General features: G+C 38.1%; 1 pseudogene; it reads right to left on the reverse strand.

Annotated features, from left to right (window-relative positions):
* Positions 1 to 16,441, reverse strand: part of LOC105518344 — a 39,164-nt pseudogene extending 22,723 nt beyond the window's left edge.
* Between the last annotated feature and the right edge of the window lie 528 nt (positions 16,442 to 16,969).

Consider the following 16,969-nt stretch of genomic DNA (forward strand, 5'->3'; position numbering starts at 1 on the left):
CCATTCTGACTGGTGTGAGATGGTACCTTGTAGTTTTGATTTGCATTTCTCTGATGATTACTGATGTTGAGCGTTTTTTCATACGTTTGTTGGTCACTCGTATGTCTTCTTTTGAGAAGTATCTGTTCATATCCTTTGCTCACTATTTAATGGAGTTTTTTCTTTTTTGCTTGTTGTGTTGTTGAGGTGTGAAATTCTTTTCTCAGCTTGGTTTGCTCTGTTGTTAAGGCTTTCCATTGTATTTTGAAATTCCTGTAGTGAATTTTTCAATTTCAGAGGCTCAGTTTGATTCTTTTTAAAATAGCTATGTTGTCTTTCAATTCTTGGATCATTTCACTGCCTTTCTTAGTTTGGATTTCAACTTTCTCTTGAATCTTGTTGAGCTTCCTTGCCATTCAGATTCTAAATTCTACGTCTGTCATTTCAGACATTTCAGTCTGGTTAGGATGCGTTGTTGGGGAGCTAGGGCGATCCTTTGTAGGTAAGGAAACACTCTGACTTTTTGAATTGCTGGAGTTCTTGCCCTGATTCCTTCTCATCAGAGAGGGCTGCTGGTGTTTCTTTGTCTTTTTAAAGTTGATGTTGATTGAGTGGGGCTTTTTGTTTTTATATTCTTTTTTTCCTCTTGAGGGTTTGACTGTGGTGTATGTTGTGTACAGTCAATTGGCTTCATTTCTGGGTGCTTTCAAAGGGCAAAGGCTCTGTAGGTATTCCTGAATTGTAGCTAGTTTCCTGCACTGAGTTTCACAGGCTTTGCCTGCCCAACAAATTTTTGGTTGGTGGTGTAATTCATGCCATGATCCAGTAGATGGCACTTAAGAGTAAGAGCCAGCGGATATGCTGTTAGCAGTGCTTAGGGGAAGCCGGAGAGGGGAGGACAAGAGCTGTCTCCCTGGTCTTATATGTTCCTGGGCCTTGGGGGACCCCCTCCAATCACTAGCACTGTGCCTACGTTCCTTAGCTCCATTGGGGGTCCTGGTGGCCTGCACTCCCACCTCCGTTAGGGGCAGTCTGATCCACAAGTTGGGTCACCAAGAGACACACCACTCCAGGGAACCTGCTGATTCTCTGAGCTTGGCAGAGTCAGAGAGAGTTGTGGGCTGTGTCTGCCTTGGCCTGGTGATGTAATGGGTCATGGGCAGAGGATCCCTGGGCAGGGTGGTAGCGTCATGAGTGTGCAGCTGGTGTGGCATCCATGGCCTGGGTTTTAAATTTTTGCCCAGGAGATGGCTACAGGGTTTACTCAGCTTGCACTACCCCCCAGCTGGGCCTCCCTCAGGTGTTTGCGCCAGGAGGAGGCCTGACCAGCTAGATTTCTCAAGCATTCCACATCCAGATTGCTGGGTTGTTCCAGGTGTTCCAAGCCTTGGGGCCCTCTTGGGCAGAAGTTGCAGTTGGCCAACAGGCAAGGCTCTTCCCAGGCCAGCCTTGCATAGGAAGAGATGCTCAACTCCCACACCAGCACACACCCACGAACTCACGCCTCACTCTTCTCAGTGTTCTGAGAGTGGAGGCTTCTCCCTCGCTTGAGGTCAGGTCACAGATCTCAGCTTGATGCCCCTAGGCAGTGTGCACAATCCCTGGGGGTTGGAGACCAGGCCCATGGCTTTGTCCTCTGGCCTCTTGGGTTGAGTACCAGCTGTGCTCCAGGGAGCCAAAGTGCTCCCAGGCTGTTGGCAGAAACACTCAGGTGGGGCAGTGGAGGCTGGAGGCTGTGCTCTGTGCTCCCTCTTGCAGGAGCAGCCAGGCATGTGGCCTTGGGAGGAGCTGGTATAAAAGGGCCATGTGTATCAGATGTGCCCCTGTCCCATGGGAAAGGTAGCTCTGCTCTCTTCCAGCCCGGCAGTCAGCAGGGGCTAGAGGCACACACAGCAAAATGGAGAGCCTTGGGGAATGGGAGCCTATGGTCACATTTTGCTATAGCTCTGGGCTCCATGCAGATTCCAGTTCTGCTTCTGTCTACTTTCAAGGCAGCTTCTTCTATCAATTCAAATGTCTTTGGGGGTCACAGGATCTCTTGTAGTTTGGATCCCAGAGGTGTGTGGCGGGAGTATGGTGCCTGGGAGTTCCTTCACTCACTCCTGCCCTAGGACCTGCTCAGGACCAGGAACTGGTCTTGGCACTCTCGGTGACTCCATGCAGGTGTCCTAGCTTCCTCCTTCTTCAACCTCAGTGTCTCTGTCACCTCTCTATCAACTTTTTGTGTTTTTTCTCAAATGATCTGTTTGAACTATGATGTTTTACTTGAAATCCTGGATTCTCTCTATGGGAGAGCCATTTTGTCCCTTTCCATGAAAGGATTTAAATAATACAAAGTGTGTTCCCCAGCCACAATGGAATTAAATTAGAAACCAACAACAAAATGAAATTTGGAAACTCCACAAATATTTGGAAATTAAGCAATATATTTCTGAATGATTCAGGTCAAGGAAGACATTACCAAAAATTTAGAAAGTATTTTAAATTGAATCAGTATTAAAACCACACATATTACAATTTATGAGATGCAGCTGAAGCAACACGGAGAAAAACTTATATGACTTTAAATGCCTGTGTTAGAAAAGAAAAAAATATTTTAAATTAAATGAAAAGCATCATAAGGGAATATTATGAGGAACTTTATGCCAACAAATTAGACAACTTAGGTGAAATAGTCAAATTCTTAAAAAACCCCATAAACTACCAAAACTAACTCAAGAAGAAATGAAACATCTGAACAGATCTAAAATCTGTAAAGAAATTAGTAGTTAAAACCTTCTCACAAATACAAACTCAGACTTACATGACTTTGCCAGTGAATTCCATCAAACACTTAACAAAGACATAAGACTGCTGCTCCACAAGCTCTTCCAGGAAGTAGAGGCAGAAGGAACAGTTTCCAGCTCACTCTATGAGGCCATATCATCCTCATACCAAAGTAAGATAAACATATTACCAGAAAAGAAAACGATAGACCAACATCTCTTCTGAATATAGATGGAAATATTAGAAAATGAAATCTAAGAATATGAAAAAGAATTATACACCATGACTAGGTAGGATGTATTCTGGGAGTGCAACATTGTTTCACAGCCAAAAAACAATTAATTAAATACATCATATTAAAATAATATAAGACAAAACCACATAATAATTTCAATAAATGCAGAAAAACATTTGACAAAATTCAATACCTATTTATGATTTTTAAAAATCTCAAAAGACTTGGAATAAAAGATAACTTTCTCAGTCTGGTGAAAGCCATCTACAAAAAAACCTATGGCAAACATCAGTCTTAATAAAAGGCTGAAGACTTTCCCTCTAAGATTGGGTAAAAGGCAAGGATGTTCGCTCTAACCTCTTTGATTCACTCTAACCTCTATGGGAGGTTGTAAAAGAAAATAAAAGGAAAGAAAAGACATGCGGATCAGAAAGGAAAACAAAAAAGCAAAAAACTATACCTACGGGCAGATGACACAACTGTCCATGTAGGAAACCCTAGGGAGTCTATGCAAGAAACAAGAACAACAAAACAAATCCTGGAATTAATAAGGGAATTTAGCAAGGTCACAAGATATGTGATCAATATATAACAATCAATCGTATTTCTGCCTACCTGCTATAAGCAATCTGAAAATGGAATTAAGAATTTATAAAAGCATTAAAAAGAATACCACATGTAGGAATACATTTAATAGAAGGTATACAAGTCTTGTACATGGAAAGTTTCAAAACATTGCAGAATCAGCATCATGCAATATACCTTTGTATAATAACAAATGTGCACATGTACTTCCTGATTCTAAAATGAAAGTTGAAAATAGAAAAAGAAAAAAAAAAAAAAGACCTTGCAGAGGTAATTTGTTAACTCTAAATAAATGTACAAACTTCCAGTGTTTTCGGATTGGAAAACTCAATGTTGTTTAAGATGGCAATCTTTTCCAAATTGATCTATAGATTTGATGTCATTCAAAATTCCAGTAGATTTTGTGCGGAGACAAACAAGCAGATTCTAAAAATTCTATGAAAACTCAAAAGACTCAGAATAGCAGAAACTATTTTAAAAAAAACAAAGCTGGGAACTTGTTCATGTATAGGAAGACTCAATATTAACATGTTAATTATCTCCAAATTGTTCTGTAGATTCTGTGTAATACCATTCAAGATAATGGCAAGGATTTTCTTTTCTTTTTTTTAAATGACAATTTGATTCTAAAATTTATACGGAAATTTGAAAAACCTAGAATAGCTAACAAAATTTATGTGTACTACATAGTCTTGTAATCAAAGACCCAAATATAAAATCTAAAACTATTAAAGTTCTACAAAAATATAGGAGACACTTTAATGACATTGGTGAGGCAAAGATTTCATACATATGACACAAAAAGCGAGAGACAGAAAATATTCATATATTTGCCATCATCAAAATTAAAAAACTTTTACTCTTCAAAAAAATGCTCTAATGGAAGTGAAAAGCAAAGCCACAGATTGGGAGAAAGTATCTGCAAACACGTATCCAAAAAAGGACTTGTATCTAGTATAAAAAAAATTTACAATTCAACTATAAGACAATCAATCAAATTTAAAAATAGTCAAATTTGAACAGACATTTCACCAAAGAAGATGTATAGGTAGCAAATAAGTATATTAAATATGCTCAACATCATTATTCATTAAGGTCACACAAATTAAAACTAAAATAAGATACCAGTAAACTTCCTCTAGAGTGGCTAAAATTTAAAGGGCCAAACCAAGTGTTGCCAAGGATATGGAACAACTGAAACTTTCATACATTGTTATTAGAAATGTAAAATAACAATCTCTTTAGAAAACAGTTTGGCAGCTTCTTAAAAAGTTAAACAGATACCTACCATATGACCTAGTAAACCCACTGTAGGTATTTACCCAAGAGAAAGAAAAGTATATGTCCACTCAGAGACTAGTACATTAATATTAATAGCATCTTTATTTGTAAAACCTCAAACTGAAAGTAACTCAAATGTTTATCAGCAGGTAAATGGTGAAACAAACTGTGGTATATCCATACAATAGAACGTTAACATGAAAAAGAAAGAGTAAAAAAAAGTACAAACTATTGATACATGCAACAACATAAATGAATTTCAGAATAATTATGCTGAGTGTGGGAAGTCAGATTTTTTTAAGAGTACTATATGATTCCATTTGTATAAAATTCTAAAAAATAAATAAAAACCTAACAGATAGTGGGAAGAAAAGGGATTAGTGGTTTCATAGGGATTAGCAGAAAGGAAAAGTGCATAGGGAATCTTTTATGGGTGATGGAATATTCACTATCTTGATGTAGTGATAGTTTCACTGGTGTATAAATATGTCAAGATGCATCTACTTGTACACTTTAAATGTGTGCAGTTTATTGTATTTCAATTATACCTCAATAAAGCTATTAGACAAATAAAGATATTTCTTTGTCTTTTAAAGGCATCTTGAAAAGACTGGTGTAGAGATAATAGAAATAATGGTCATCTAGCAAATAATGAATATTCTAAACATCTGAGCTCTGCACCAGCTGATATAGTGATACAAATGAAGTGGAAAATAATCTTGCCATGGAATACCTTAGTGTCCAGGGACACGGAAAGAGTCAACATGGAAGAATCACTAGAGGAAGTAAGTAATTTGTACAGAGTAACACAAGCTTGCATGAAAGACCTAGCTAGGCCCAAACTGTATTCATGGCTTAGGCCAGACAAAAGCACACAGGCCTGGCTGAACAGGGAAATAGAGAAAATATTTATCCATTCTGTATAATGTGAAATGCAGAAAGTCTCCTAAATATCTACATCACCAACATGCCTATATGGGCTAAATGTTCCTAATAGGTCAGAAAACCAAGTTTAAAGCTCCTCTCAGGTAAGCCACCGTTAAGATATACTCATTTTGCCTGGGAACTTAGATCTCTTTGGCTTTTCCTATGACCTTTATTTCATCAAGTGTGCCCAGTGTCACCTCATGAGTTCAAAAAAACAAAAACAAACAAACAAAAAAGGTGAGTACTGTATTCTATGGAAAATTGGCAAAAAAAAAAAAAGAGAGAGAGGGAATGGTAAATTTCCAACACTGGTGTTTTACAGATTGTGAAGAATGGAATTGAGGAATCTCTAGACTACTTCTATAATTTGTTGTCTTAAACTGTTAGGAGTTTAGAGAGTTGCACCTATAATTTTCATGTATAAGAAGAACTCCAGTGAGATCTCAATACATTTCAGATTGCTGTTTCCTTGCCATTCTAAAGTAAGATGGTTAGCATACCTCAATTGCTCAACACTTTTACAAAAGTAACCTATTGAAATAAGAGCAGTGTGATTTCTGCAGAAACAATGTGTTACTAATTTATTATTCTCTGAGTGAGGAATGAGGAAAGTGGATTAGAGAAACCCATGATTCAGAAATATATTAATCATCTAATATGTCCCTAGCAATTAGAACTTCGGAAACCACTCCTATTCTAAAAGTATTGAAAAGTTTTTTATATTAAAGATTATTAAAAACTGAACTACTTTGGAACTGTTGGAACTTTGACATTGGGAAAGAATAAGTAAAGGAAACTTTTCAGAGTAGGGAACTATTTGTTTGTTTGTTTTGAGGCAGGATCTTACTCTGTCACCCAGGCTGGAATGTAGTGACACAATCTTGGCTCACTGCAACCTCCCCCGCTTAAGCAATCCTCCTACCTCAGCCTCCCAAGTAGTTGGGACTACAGGTGCCTGCCACCACGCCCAGCTAAATTTTGTATTTTTTGTAGAGATGGGTTTTGCCATGTTGACTAGACTTGCCTCAAACTCCTGGGCTCAAGTAATCTGCCTACCTCAGCCTCCCAAAGTGCTAGGATTACTGGCATGAGCCACTGCCCTGGCAAGTAGCAAAGTTTTGATTGAGGATCTGTCAAGAACCCGTGCTTGGGTTGATCTCATTTAATAGCTTTAGATTTATTCTACAACACAATAAATGGTGCACAGTGTCTCTAAGTCTGACAATGGTATGAAACTCTATCCGGAATTAAAGAATCAGTCAAGATTTCAAAATAGATTCCAGGAACATTTCACAGGTTTTTGCCAGGGTACAGATGAGTCAATAGCATATTATTTTTTTTGAAGCGGTCTCTAATATTAGGTATGTGCCAAGAAATGTTTTCAGAAGCAATTGGGAGTTATTCTCTAAGGACTCATTTTGTGGACTGCTTTGATTTTTGAAAGAAATAAACAAAATATTGGTCATCAAAGAAAAAGAAACTGGAAATACAATACAGAATGTTCAGAGACTATAACCCCTGGAACAGTGTGTGATGTTCTGACTGCTGATCCTCAATGGTGAGAAAATGAAATAAGTAAAGGACAAGAAAAATGAGCTGGGGGATGAGGAGACAAACATGAGACAAACCATGAGACATGATTTAAAAACTATCAAATCATGAAGCATATGGATAAAGTGATCATAGACTCATTTAACATTTGTGGCCTAAAGAAATCCTAGTAAAGAAGACAAACTAAGCATTAGTAACGGTTATTTACAAATAAGGAAACTAGGCTTATAGAAGTCAAATTAATAGGATCATACAATCGCCAAGTAACAGAGCCATATCTTCTGCTACAGTATGCTTTGTATTGTACTCACAGTTACCTCTTGACTTAGTAGAACAGATTATACACTCATTATTCCCAATAAAGCAATACTTAAGAGAAGTGTAAGTTGACAGAATGAAAGGGGGTTAGACAGATTGATGAAAAAATGAACCATAAATGTTTCCTTGCAATAACCAGAGTACATTAACTGAATAAGGTAGAAATTAAATAGAACAAAAGGGGAGTCCAGTGTAACAGGACCTCTGAGTTGGGTACAGTGGAATAAAAGAAAGATGCCATCAAGATAAAAAGAACAAAGCTGGAGGCATCATGCTACCCTACTTCAAAATACTATAAGGCTACAGTAACCAAAACAGCATGGTAATGGTACAAAGACACATAGACCAATGAAACGGAATAGAGAACTCAGAAATAAGATGGCACATGTACAACCACCCGATCTTTGAGAAACCTGACAAAAACAAACAATGGGGAAAGGATTCCCTATTTAATAAATGGTGCTGGGAAAACAGGCTAGCCATATGCAGAAAATTGAAACTGGACTCTTTCCTTACACTTTATACAAAAATTAACTCAAAATGGATTAAAGACTTAAATGTAAAACCCAGAACTACAAAATTCCTAGAAGAAAATCTAGGCAATACCATTCAGGACATGGGCACAGGCAAATATTTCATGATGAAAAAGTCAAAAGCAATTGCAACAAAAGAAAAATCGAAAATTGGGATCTAATTGAACAAAAGAGCTTCTGCACAGCAAAAGAAACTGTCATCAGAGCAAACAGACAACCTACAGAATGGGAGAAAATTTTTGCAATCTGTCCATCTGACAGAAGTTTAATATCCAGAGTCCACAAGAAACTTTCACAAATTTACAAGAAAAAAGCAAACAACCCCATTAAAAACTGGGCAAAGGACATGAACAGACACTTCTCAAAAGAAGACATTTATGTGGCCAACAAACATATGAAAAAAAGTTCAATATCACTGATCCTTAGAGAAATGCAAATGAAAACCAAATTGAGATACCATCTCATGCCAATCAGAATGGCAATTATTAAAAAATTGAGAAACAGTAGATGCTGGAAAGGCTGTGGGGAAATAGAAACACTTTTATACTATTAGTGAGAATGTAAATTAGCCCAACCGTTGTGGAAGGCAGTGTGGCAATTCCTCAAAGACACAGAGACAGAAATACCAATAGACTGAGCAGTCCCATTACTGGGTATATACCCAAGGGAATATAAGTCATTCTATTAGAAAGATACATGCACGCATATGTTCATTGCATCACTATTCACAATAGCAAATACATGGAATCAACCCAAATGCCCATTAATGATACACTGGATAAAGAAAATGCGGTACATATATACCATGGAATACTATGTAGCCATAAAAAGGAATGAGATCATGTCCTTTGCAGGGACATGGATGGAACTGGAAGCCATTATTCCCAGCAAACTAACACAGGAACAGAAAATCAAGTACCACTTGTTCTCATTTATAAGTGGGAGCTGAACAATGAGAACACGTGGACACATAGAGGGGAACAATATACACTGGGGCCTGTAGGGCAGTGATGGGGAAGGCAGCAGGAAAGCATCAGGAAAAATAGCTCATGCATGCTGGGCTTAATACCTAGGTGATAGTTTGATGGGTGCAGCAAACCACCAAGGCACATGTTTACCTATGTAACAAACCTGCATATCCTGCACATGTACTCCAGAACTTTAAAAAAAAAAAAAAAAAAGAAGTGAGCCAAGGAAGGAAAATCAGGCATCAAAGACACATCTTCGCAATTTTACGTAGGCCTGATTATCCATATGTAAAAGGTGTAGTGAACCCCTTAGGAAGCTACACACCGACTGCAACACAAGCTGGTCAACGTGAGTCTGGATTTCCTCTTTTCAAAGGTTTCCAGAGATTACAGCCCTTTTTTTGAAGTATTGGGAAAATATGATTTCTTGTAAATGGATGATTTTTGGAAACATCCCAAAGTTATTTGAAATAAGCTGTTTTTGGAAGAAATTCATTGAAGTACATGAGCAACAAGTTGGGTAGTACCATCTGGGCATATATGGGTCTGAGACTTGTATTATTGTATGGTTAGGAAGGTGGCTTGAAGGGAAATAGGGCCAAAGCTTGGCTTGTCTTAGGACCTCCTGACTGAGATTGTGGTTCCACTCCTTCACACGATCCCTGTCCCACAGAGACCCAATTGCTGGGTGAATTTTCTGGGAGGGGGTGGGTGTTTCATGATTTCCTTCGTTGGAGTGAATAATTGAAAGTGGAGAGTGATATGTTAGTGCTTCCTTGAAGGATGTAATTAGGTAATATCATGCAAGAAGGAAACTGTCATAAAGCTAATAAAATGCAAATGAGAAAATGAGAAGGAACTGCAGCATTGCTCATCTGCATCATCTCATTTGCAGAATTTAAGATGAAACAATAGAGATGAACCAAGAAGTTACATACATTCATCAGGATTGCTGGACAGTCCTGACCTCTACCCATCGATCAAAGAGAAGCATTCACTACTGAAAGTTTGTCTTCACTGTGCTGGGATCTGAAATTAAAAGGAAGAAGGATAAAAAGTGGTGTGCTGAATGGATTAAAGGTAATATTTTGATTATATCAGTAGTTTTCAAACTTTTATAACTCATGAGCTGTTTGGGAATATTTGAGCATATGATCAGTCCACATGTGAATTATCCTGCCCACAAAGGTGTCAAGGAAATACTTCTACTGCCCCTTCTGAAGCCATCTTAATTCCAGGAGCTGAATAAATTTCAAAGTCGTTGATGACTGCATCAGCCAAAATTTGTGCAAATGTTTTGAAATGTATTTCTATTTCCTGTCATAAGTAAGTATACTCCTTTTACTTATGGAAAAAAGATGACTCTGGCTGCGCACAGTGGCTCACACTTGTAATCCCAGCACTTTGGGAGGCCAAGGCAGGTGGATCATGAGGTCAGGAGTTCAAAACCAGCCTGACCAAGATGGTGAAACCCCGTCTCTACTAAAAATACAAAAATTAGCCGGGCATGGTGGCGGGTGCCTGTAATCCCAGCGACTCGGGGGCTGAGGAAGAGAATTGCTTGAACCCGGGAGGCAGAGGTTGCAGTGAGCCGAGGTCATGCCACTGCACTCCAGCCTGGGCGACAGAGCGAGACTCTGTTTCAAAAAAAAGAAAAAAGAAAAAAAGGTGACTGTAAAACAGCTTCCGGCAGGTCCTTCAAGAGGTATTTCAGAAGAAGGCATTGCTATTCCAGGAGATGACAGCTACATGCGTGTTATTACCCCTGAAGACCTCCCAGTGGGACAAGATATGTTCTTTGTCTTAGTTTTTAACAAAAAATGTTAAAAAGTAAAAAAGAAAAATAAACAATTTTTAAAATATAAAAAAACTTGTAGAATAAGGATATAAATAAAAAATATTTTTGTATAGCTGTATTACATGTTAAGCTATGTTATTACACAAAAGCCAACATGTTGAAAAATTAAAATGTATAAAGTAAAAAATGTAGTCAGATAAGTTTATTATTGAAGAAAAAATTTTAATAAATTTAGTGGAGCTCAAGTATACAGTATTTACGAAGTCTACAATAGTGTACAGTAATATACTAGGCCTTCACATTCATTCACCACTCACTCAGGGACTCACCCAGAGCAACTTGCAGTCCTGTAAGTTCTGTTTATAGTAAGTGCCCTATACAGGTGTATCATTTTTTTATTTTAAATACCATGTTTTTACTGTACCTTTTTTATGTTTAGATATGTTTAGATATACCAGTGCTATTGTGTCATAACTGCCTGTAGTATTCAGAACAGTGACATGCTGTACAGGGTTGTAGCCTAGAAGCAACAGACGATATCACATAGCCTAGGTGTGTAGCAGGCCATACCTTCTGGGTTTGTGTGATTATACTCTATGATGCTATCATAGCACACAGTCACCTAACAACACATTTCTCAGAACGCATCCCTGTTGTTAAGAAATGCAGGGCTGTATATAGATAAGGAAATTGAGGATCAAGGAATTTAAAGAACTTCATAAGGTCACACAACTAGTTAAGTGGTAAAGCCAACATTCAAATTTAGTTCTAAGTGTCTTCTAGGCCAGAGGTCTTCTAGGTCCAGTTGCATCAAGTAAGAAAGAAAGAAGAGGGAGGAGGAGCAGGAGGAGGAGGAGAACTGACTAGAAGTAGAATTTAGTGCAATTGAACCAGAAACTTTGAATCAGGTTGTGCAAAATGTCAAAAGCTGTGACTTTTTGTAAGAAAGCAATCAAGTCTCCTCTGACTTTCCCTAGGGCATTACCAGATCTCAAGTTGTCTTGAGTTGCCTCTTCTAAAAAGGGGTTCCCTATTTAAGTTTCCTGTCAACATGTTTGTGGCATAATAAGAAATATATTTGATATTTTACCCAGATTCCTAGCACAGAGCTCCTAAAACCCTTGGAATTTCCTGAGTGATAGGAGTGTCTTTTGTTATTCATAATGAGGTCATTTTGACCATACCTGAGTTTATGTTAATGAGATGACTTAGGTGGGGTCATAGGGCTTATGCCAAAAAGATAGACTCAGGATGGGAATGGTCATTAGAAAGATTAAGAAATTAGAGGGTTGAAATTTTTACCTCCACCTACCAACCTCCTGAAAGTAGGTGGTGGAGCTAATGATCAAGCTCTATAAAGACTCTTGAAGAATGAGACATGATCGAGCTTCTGCATTGGTCAACACATCAAGGTGCTCAGGAGTGGCACACTAGAGAAGGCATGGAAGCTCCCCTCCATACCTTGCCCTATGATCCCTTCCATGTAGCTGTTCCTGAGTTGCATCCTTTATAATATACTGGTTAACATAAACAAAGAGTTTCCCTGAGTTCTGTGAGCTATTCTAGCAAATTATTGAACCCATGGAGGGGATTGTAGGAACTCCTGAATTATAGCTAGGCTTGAGATTGGCATCTGAAGTGGGAGTAGACTTGGGGGACTGATCCCTTAACTTGTGGGATCTGATGCTAATTCCAGGTAGATAGTGTTGGAATTTAATTGAATTGTAGGACACCCACTTGGTGTCAGAGAATTGGTTGGTTGGGTGTCCTGTGTGAAAGTCTAGCGATGTGTGTCTTCCAGAATGGTGTATTTGCAAAGTTGTACAATCAGCGAAGGTCATAATGTATGGTTAGTCCTAATCCTATCATCATGTAAGCAAATAGTACTGGCTGTTTTGACCAAGAGTTACAGTGAAAATTGCTTTTTAGAGCGCTGATATATATACAAATTGCCTGAGTGATCTTTCTGAGTGAAATAAATAATATGATATCACATTTACTTATATATTTTTGTTTATCTATTTCTGTATGCTATTTTTCATGTGAGAATTTTTACTCCCATTAAATTCCTCCCTAGAGGGAATCTGTGATGGCAGCAATATTTATTCTAAATATTTGGGTCAGAGTAATTAAACAGAAAGGACCTTTTTGATGAAAATAGATGTATGAAAAGAGACATTAAAAGTGATTAACTGCTCTGTGTTAATTTGGCAGTAGATTATCTGGAAGTAAGCCTCTCAAAATTCACTGTTGCTGAGTTTATTATGACTTAATGTTAACCCAGCTTCTCAGTGCGTACAACGGAATGAGGAAAGACGTATAGGATTATAGACAAAACAACTAGGTGATGTAATTCCTGCTTTTAAGCTCATAGACAAACCTTTGTTTTTCAGTCCAAGCTGCAAGCCAAGCTGGTCATCTTTGCCCCGAGTTTGGGTTATCCACACTGTTGCTATTGTTACTCCATGACAGAGCTGAATTTACCCCCTTTCCTAACTCTGCTTATCTTTAAGAAACAGGATGCCTTCAGTAGAAAGTTCCCTTTGTAACCAGACCAGCTGAGTCTGTCTAGAACCAAGATAGCCAACTGAACAACTTCAAAAAGATCTCGGGCTTCATTATAATCTTATTTCCATGCTAAATGACATTCCCAACAGTGCTATGACAGTTGACAATTAACCATGACAATGACCAGAAGAAGCCATAAAAGGACAAAAAAAAAAAGGCAGCAGTCCAGCTCCAGAAAGTTCACTACGCATTTCTGGAAAAGAAAGGAATATCCCTCCCCTTGTTTTTAATGTCCAACCCCTTCGTTAGAGAAATCCTAAATTTTAACCCCCTCACCCATCACTTGTTAAGAAGTTGATCTGTGAGCCATGTTCCCACTTCTTTGTTCCATGGCCATCAAATGAAGCCTGAACTGCTTGACACTCATTTTCAGTTTTGTGTATTGGCTTCATGACACTGAACAGAAAAAGACCCCATCTTTTGGGAGACCAGCTTTGTCGCTAACACTATGTATTCATTTTTAACCATAGAATTACTAACAAAGAGACTTGGCCACACTTCTGTGGCTCTTGGAGGAAAAAGGGTGTATGTTTGGCAGCTCAGCCGAGGACTGAACTCCCAGGAGGCAACCCATGGCCCATGTAGGCTGTGCATGTTTTTTGTGGAGGTCACATGTTTCTGTAGAAAGCACTCAAACCTAGCGGTCAGATAGGACTGGATTTGAATGCCAGCTTATCTTCCTTACAACTGCATTATTCATACAAAAATTAGAGGGAACCTTGCCTCTGATCATCCTCTGACTGACACTCTGTGTGTCCTAGCATAGGCATCTCCCCTGCAGCCTCATCTAAGGTAGTGATCTCTGTTAGAAAAGACAGCTCGTGCCTATTCCTGATAAGTCAATGTTACCCTTAAAAAGATGTCTGCTTGATGTAAATGACGAGTTGATGGGTGCTGACGAGTTGATGGGTGCAGCACACCAACATGGCACATGTGTACATATGTAACAAACCTGCACGTTGTGCACATGTACCCTAGAACTTAAAGTATAATAAAAAAAAATTTTTTTAAAGGAAATAAAGTAATTTATAATTGGAAAAAAAAGATATCTGGAAATCACTAGAAAAATCATTCCACTCATGAAACTGTGTGTTTTTTAGCTTCTCTAAGGTGCACCTCAAGTGTTTTTCCCCTTTTGTAGCAAGCTATAAAAGATACAATATATATAATATGTACAAGACATATGTACCATGTATATGTATTGTATATCCCACTCACAGCTAGATTTTTTTAATCACTTTTCTTGGGATAAAAAACAGAAATATCATGGAATCTCAATTACATTTTATTTCTCTGGTGATCAGCTTCCCAGCCTCATATATCCATAACAAAATTGAGAAAAAGAAATATTTTTTAAAAAGACAATGAAAATACCACACCACCACAATCACCCCCGCCCCACCAAAGAAATGATGCTGAGAGCTGACATGAAATGCAGAACTCTGCTGGTTGCCAGTGCACACACAGACACAGTGATAGCTGACAGCATGACAACAAAGTAAGAGCAAAAAAACTGAGGACAACTATTTCAAAAAGTAGAGCAATATGAGCCACTCGGCAAAGGACCAAACTTTCCACACCTCAACAGTGGTTATGGAGATCACTGTATTATAAAAGGATACTTTTTTTTTTCCAAAAAGATAATCCTCAGCTATCAATAAATTGTTAAATTTTATTTAACCTTCTTTGTTTAAGAAAGCAGTGAAATATCTAAGACTGTTTTAGAAGATCTTTCAGAAAAATGTTAGAAATTTAAAATAAAAATTAAAAAAATTTAAATTATTTTTAAATTTAAAAAATATCTTTTGTTTATTTTTATTTTTTAAGCTTAAAGATAATTTTAAAACTTATTTTTTAAGTTTAAAAAATAATTTATGTTGACCAGTTCATTCTGGGATAATACAGGTATTAAAATGTAAGCTTTTTTTCCTCCTAAAATATGCATGTGGCTAGTCATACTTGAGTTTGCAATTCTGAATACTATTGAGAAGGCTATGAGGGCTACCGAGTGTTTGTTCTTGTTCTAACTACCTGAAGAGTTAATTGGTCTTTTTTGTGATGTCAGCATTCATCATCATCATTAGTATTTCTGTGGCATGTAGTGTACCTGGGATGAATTCACTGACACTCTGGCAATATGGCCTATGTGGGACTAGGGAAAAAAAAAAGGTATAATCATGTAGTATTGGAGCTGATAGCAGGTAGAGATGTCTAATCCAAGAATTTTAATTTAGAGATGGAGAAATTGAGTTCCAGTAGCTACTCAAGGTACATAACTGGTGAATTCACACTCCAGGACCAGAATGTAGGTCTCCAGATTCCCAGCCCCATCCAATGCCCCTTCTGTCATGCTTCCATCAAATGTGAGATAATGATGAGGCCTCTGTGGCAACTTTGAGATATCTTCAGAAGTGCCCCAGAACCCATCGATCAGGTAACAAATCCCCATTTAGACATTTAGTGAACGCTACTATTAAAATAATGAGAACGTAAAGTGATCTTCATTAATTACCTACAAATGTTCAACTAAGCCTTTGCGTGAATAACTCATATTTCTACTGAAGAAGTCAGTAAGAGAGATGAAAACATTTAAATTCACACTAATCGTTAGTTAGTAGATTGTTTCTCACACCATGCTCCAGGCCCAAGTTCCAAGGCAGTAAGAAAGAGAAGGAGGGCGTGGGGGACAGGGGCTCCCACCAACTGAGCAGCTCTTCAGCTACTGGTATATATTTTAGAATCCTGCATGAGGTTTCTTCATTGAAAGAATGTATTGCTGGAACTGAGGTCTGAAAAACCACTTCATGTTACCCGAAGTGCTGGGCCCACTTCCTCCGCTGGATGCTCTTGCCCCTGGAGCCTGGACACCATGGACCACAGCCTGGTGCTCCTTAGGCTTTGCCGGCAGCCTCTGACTTTTCACCTTGCCCATGCTCCTTCTCCACCTGGGAGGTCTTTGAGAAATTTGCTACTTTATTACAACTAAGGGTTTGTTTAGGAGAGGATTTAGATAGCAGTTCTCTACTGGATAGATGAGCAGCTTCCCTTCACATCCGGTTCCAATATCCTGGGTAGTCTTATCGGAATCAGTAGTTCATACCCTTTCACAAATGTCAAGCTGCGAATAGCAATTGCCAATCCAGCTACTTTGAAAGTTGCCATTATATTGTCAGTCTGAAACCATTGCATTTATTTAATAGTTAGTACTTTGTGAAGATTTGTATGGAGACTATTTAAATTTTTTTTAATTGTGGTAAAATATTCACAACAAACTTGTTAGCTTATAAACAATAGAAATTTATTTCTCATAGTTGTGGAGGCTTGGAAGTTCAAGAACAAACCGTCAGCAGATTTGGTGTTTGGAGAGGGCCAGCTGAGTGATTCATAGAGGGAAGCTTCTTGCTGTGTCCTCACATGGTGGAAGGGACAAACAGAGCACTAATATTATTCACCAGGGTTC

Source organism: Colobus angolensis, unplaced genomic scaffold, assembly GCF_000951035.1.
Source record: "Colobus angolensis palliatus isolate OR3802 unplaced genomic scaffold, Cang.pa_1.0 Scaffold317, whole genome shotgun sequence".
NCBI classification, from domain to species: domain Eukaryota; kingdom Metazoa; phylum Chordata; class Mammalia; order Primates; family Cercopithecidae; genus Colobus; species Colobus angolensis.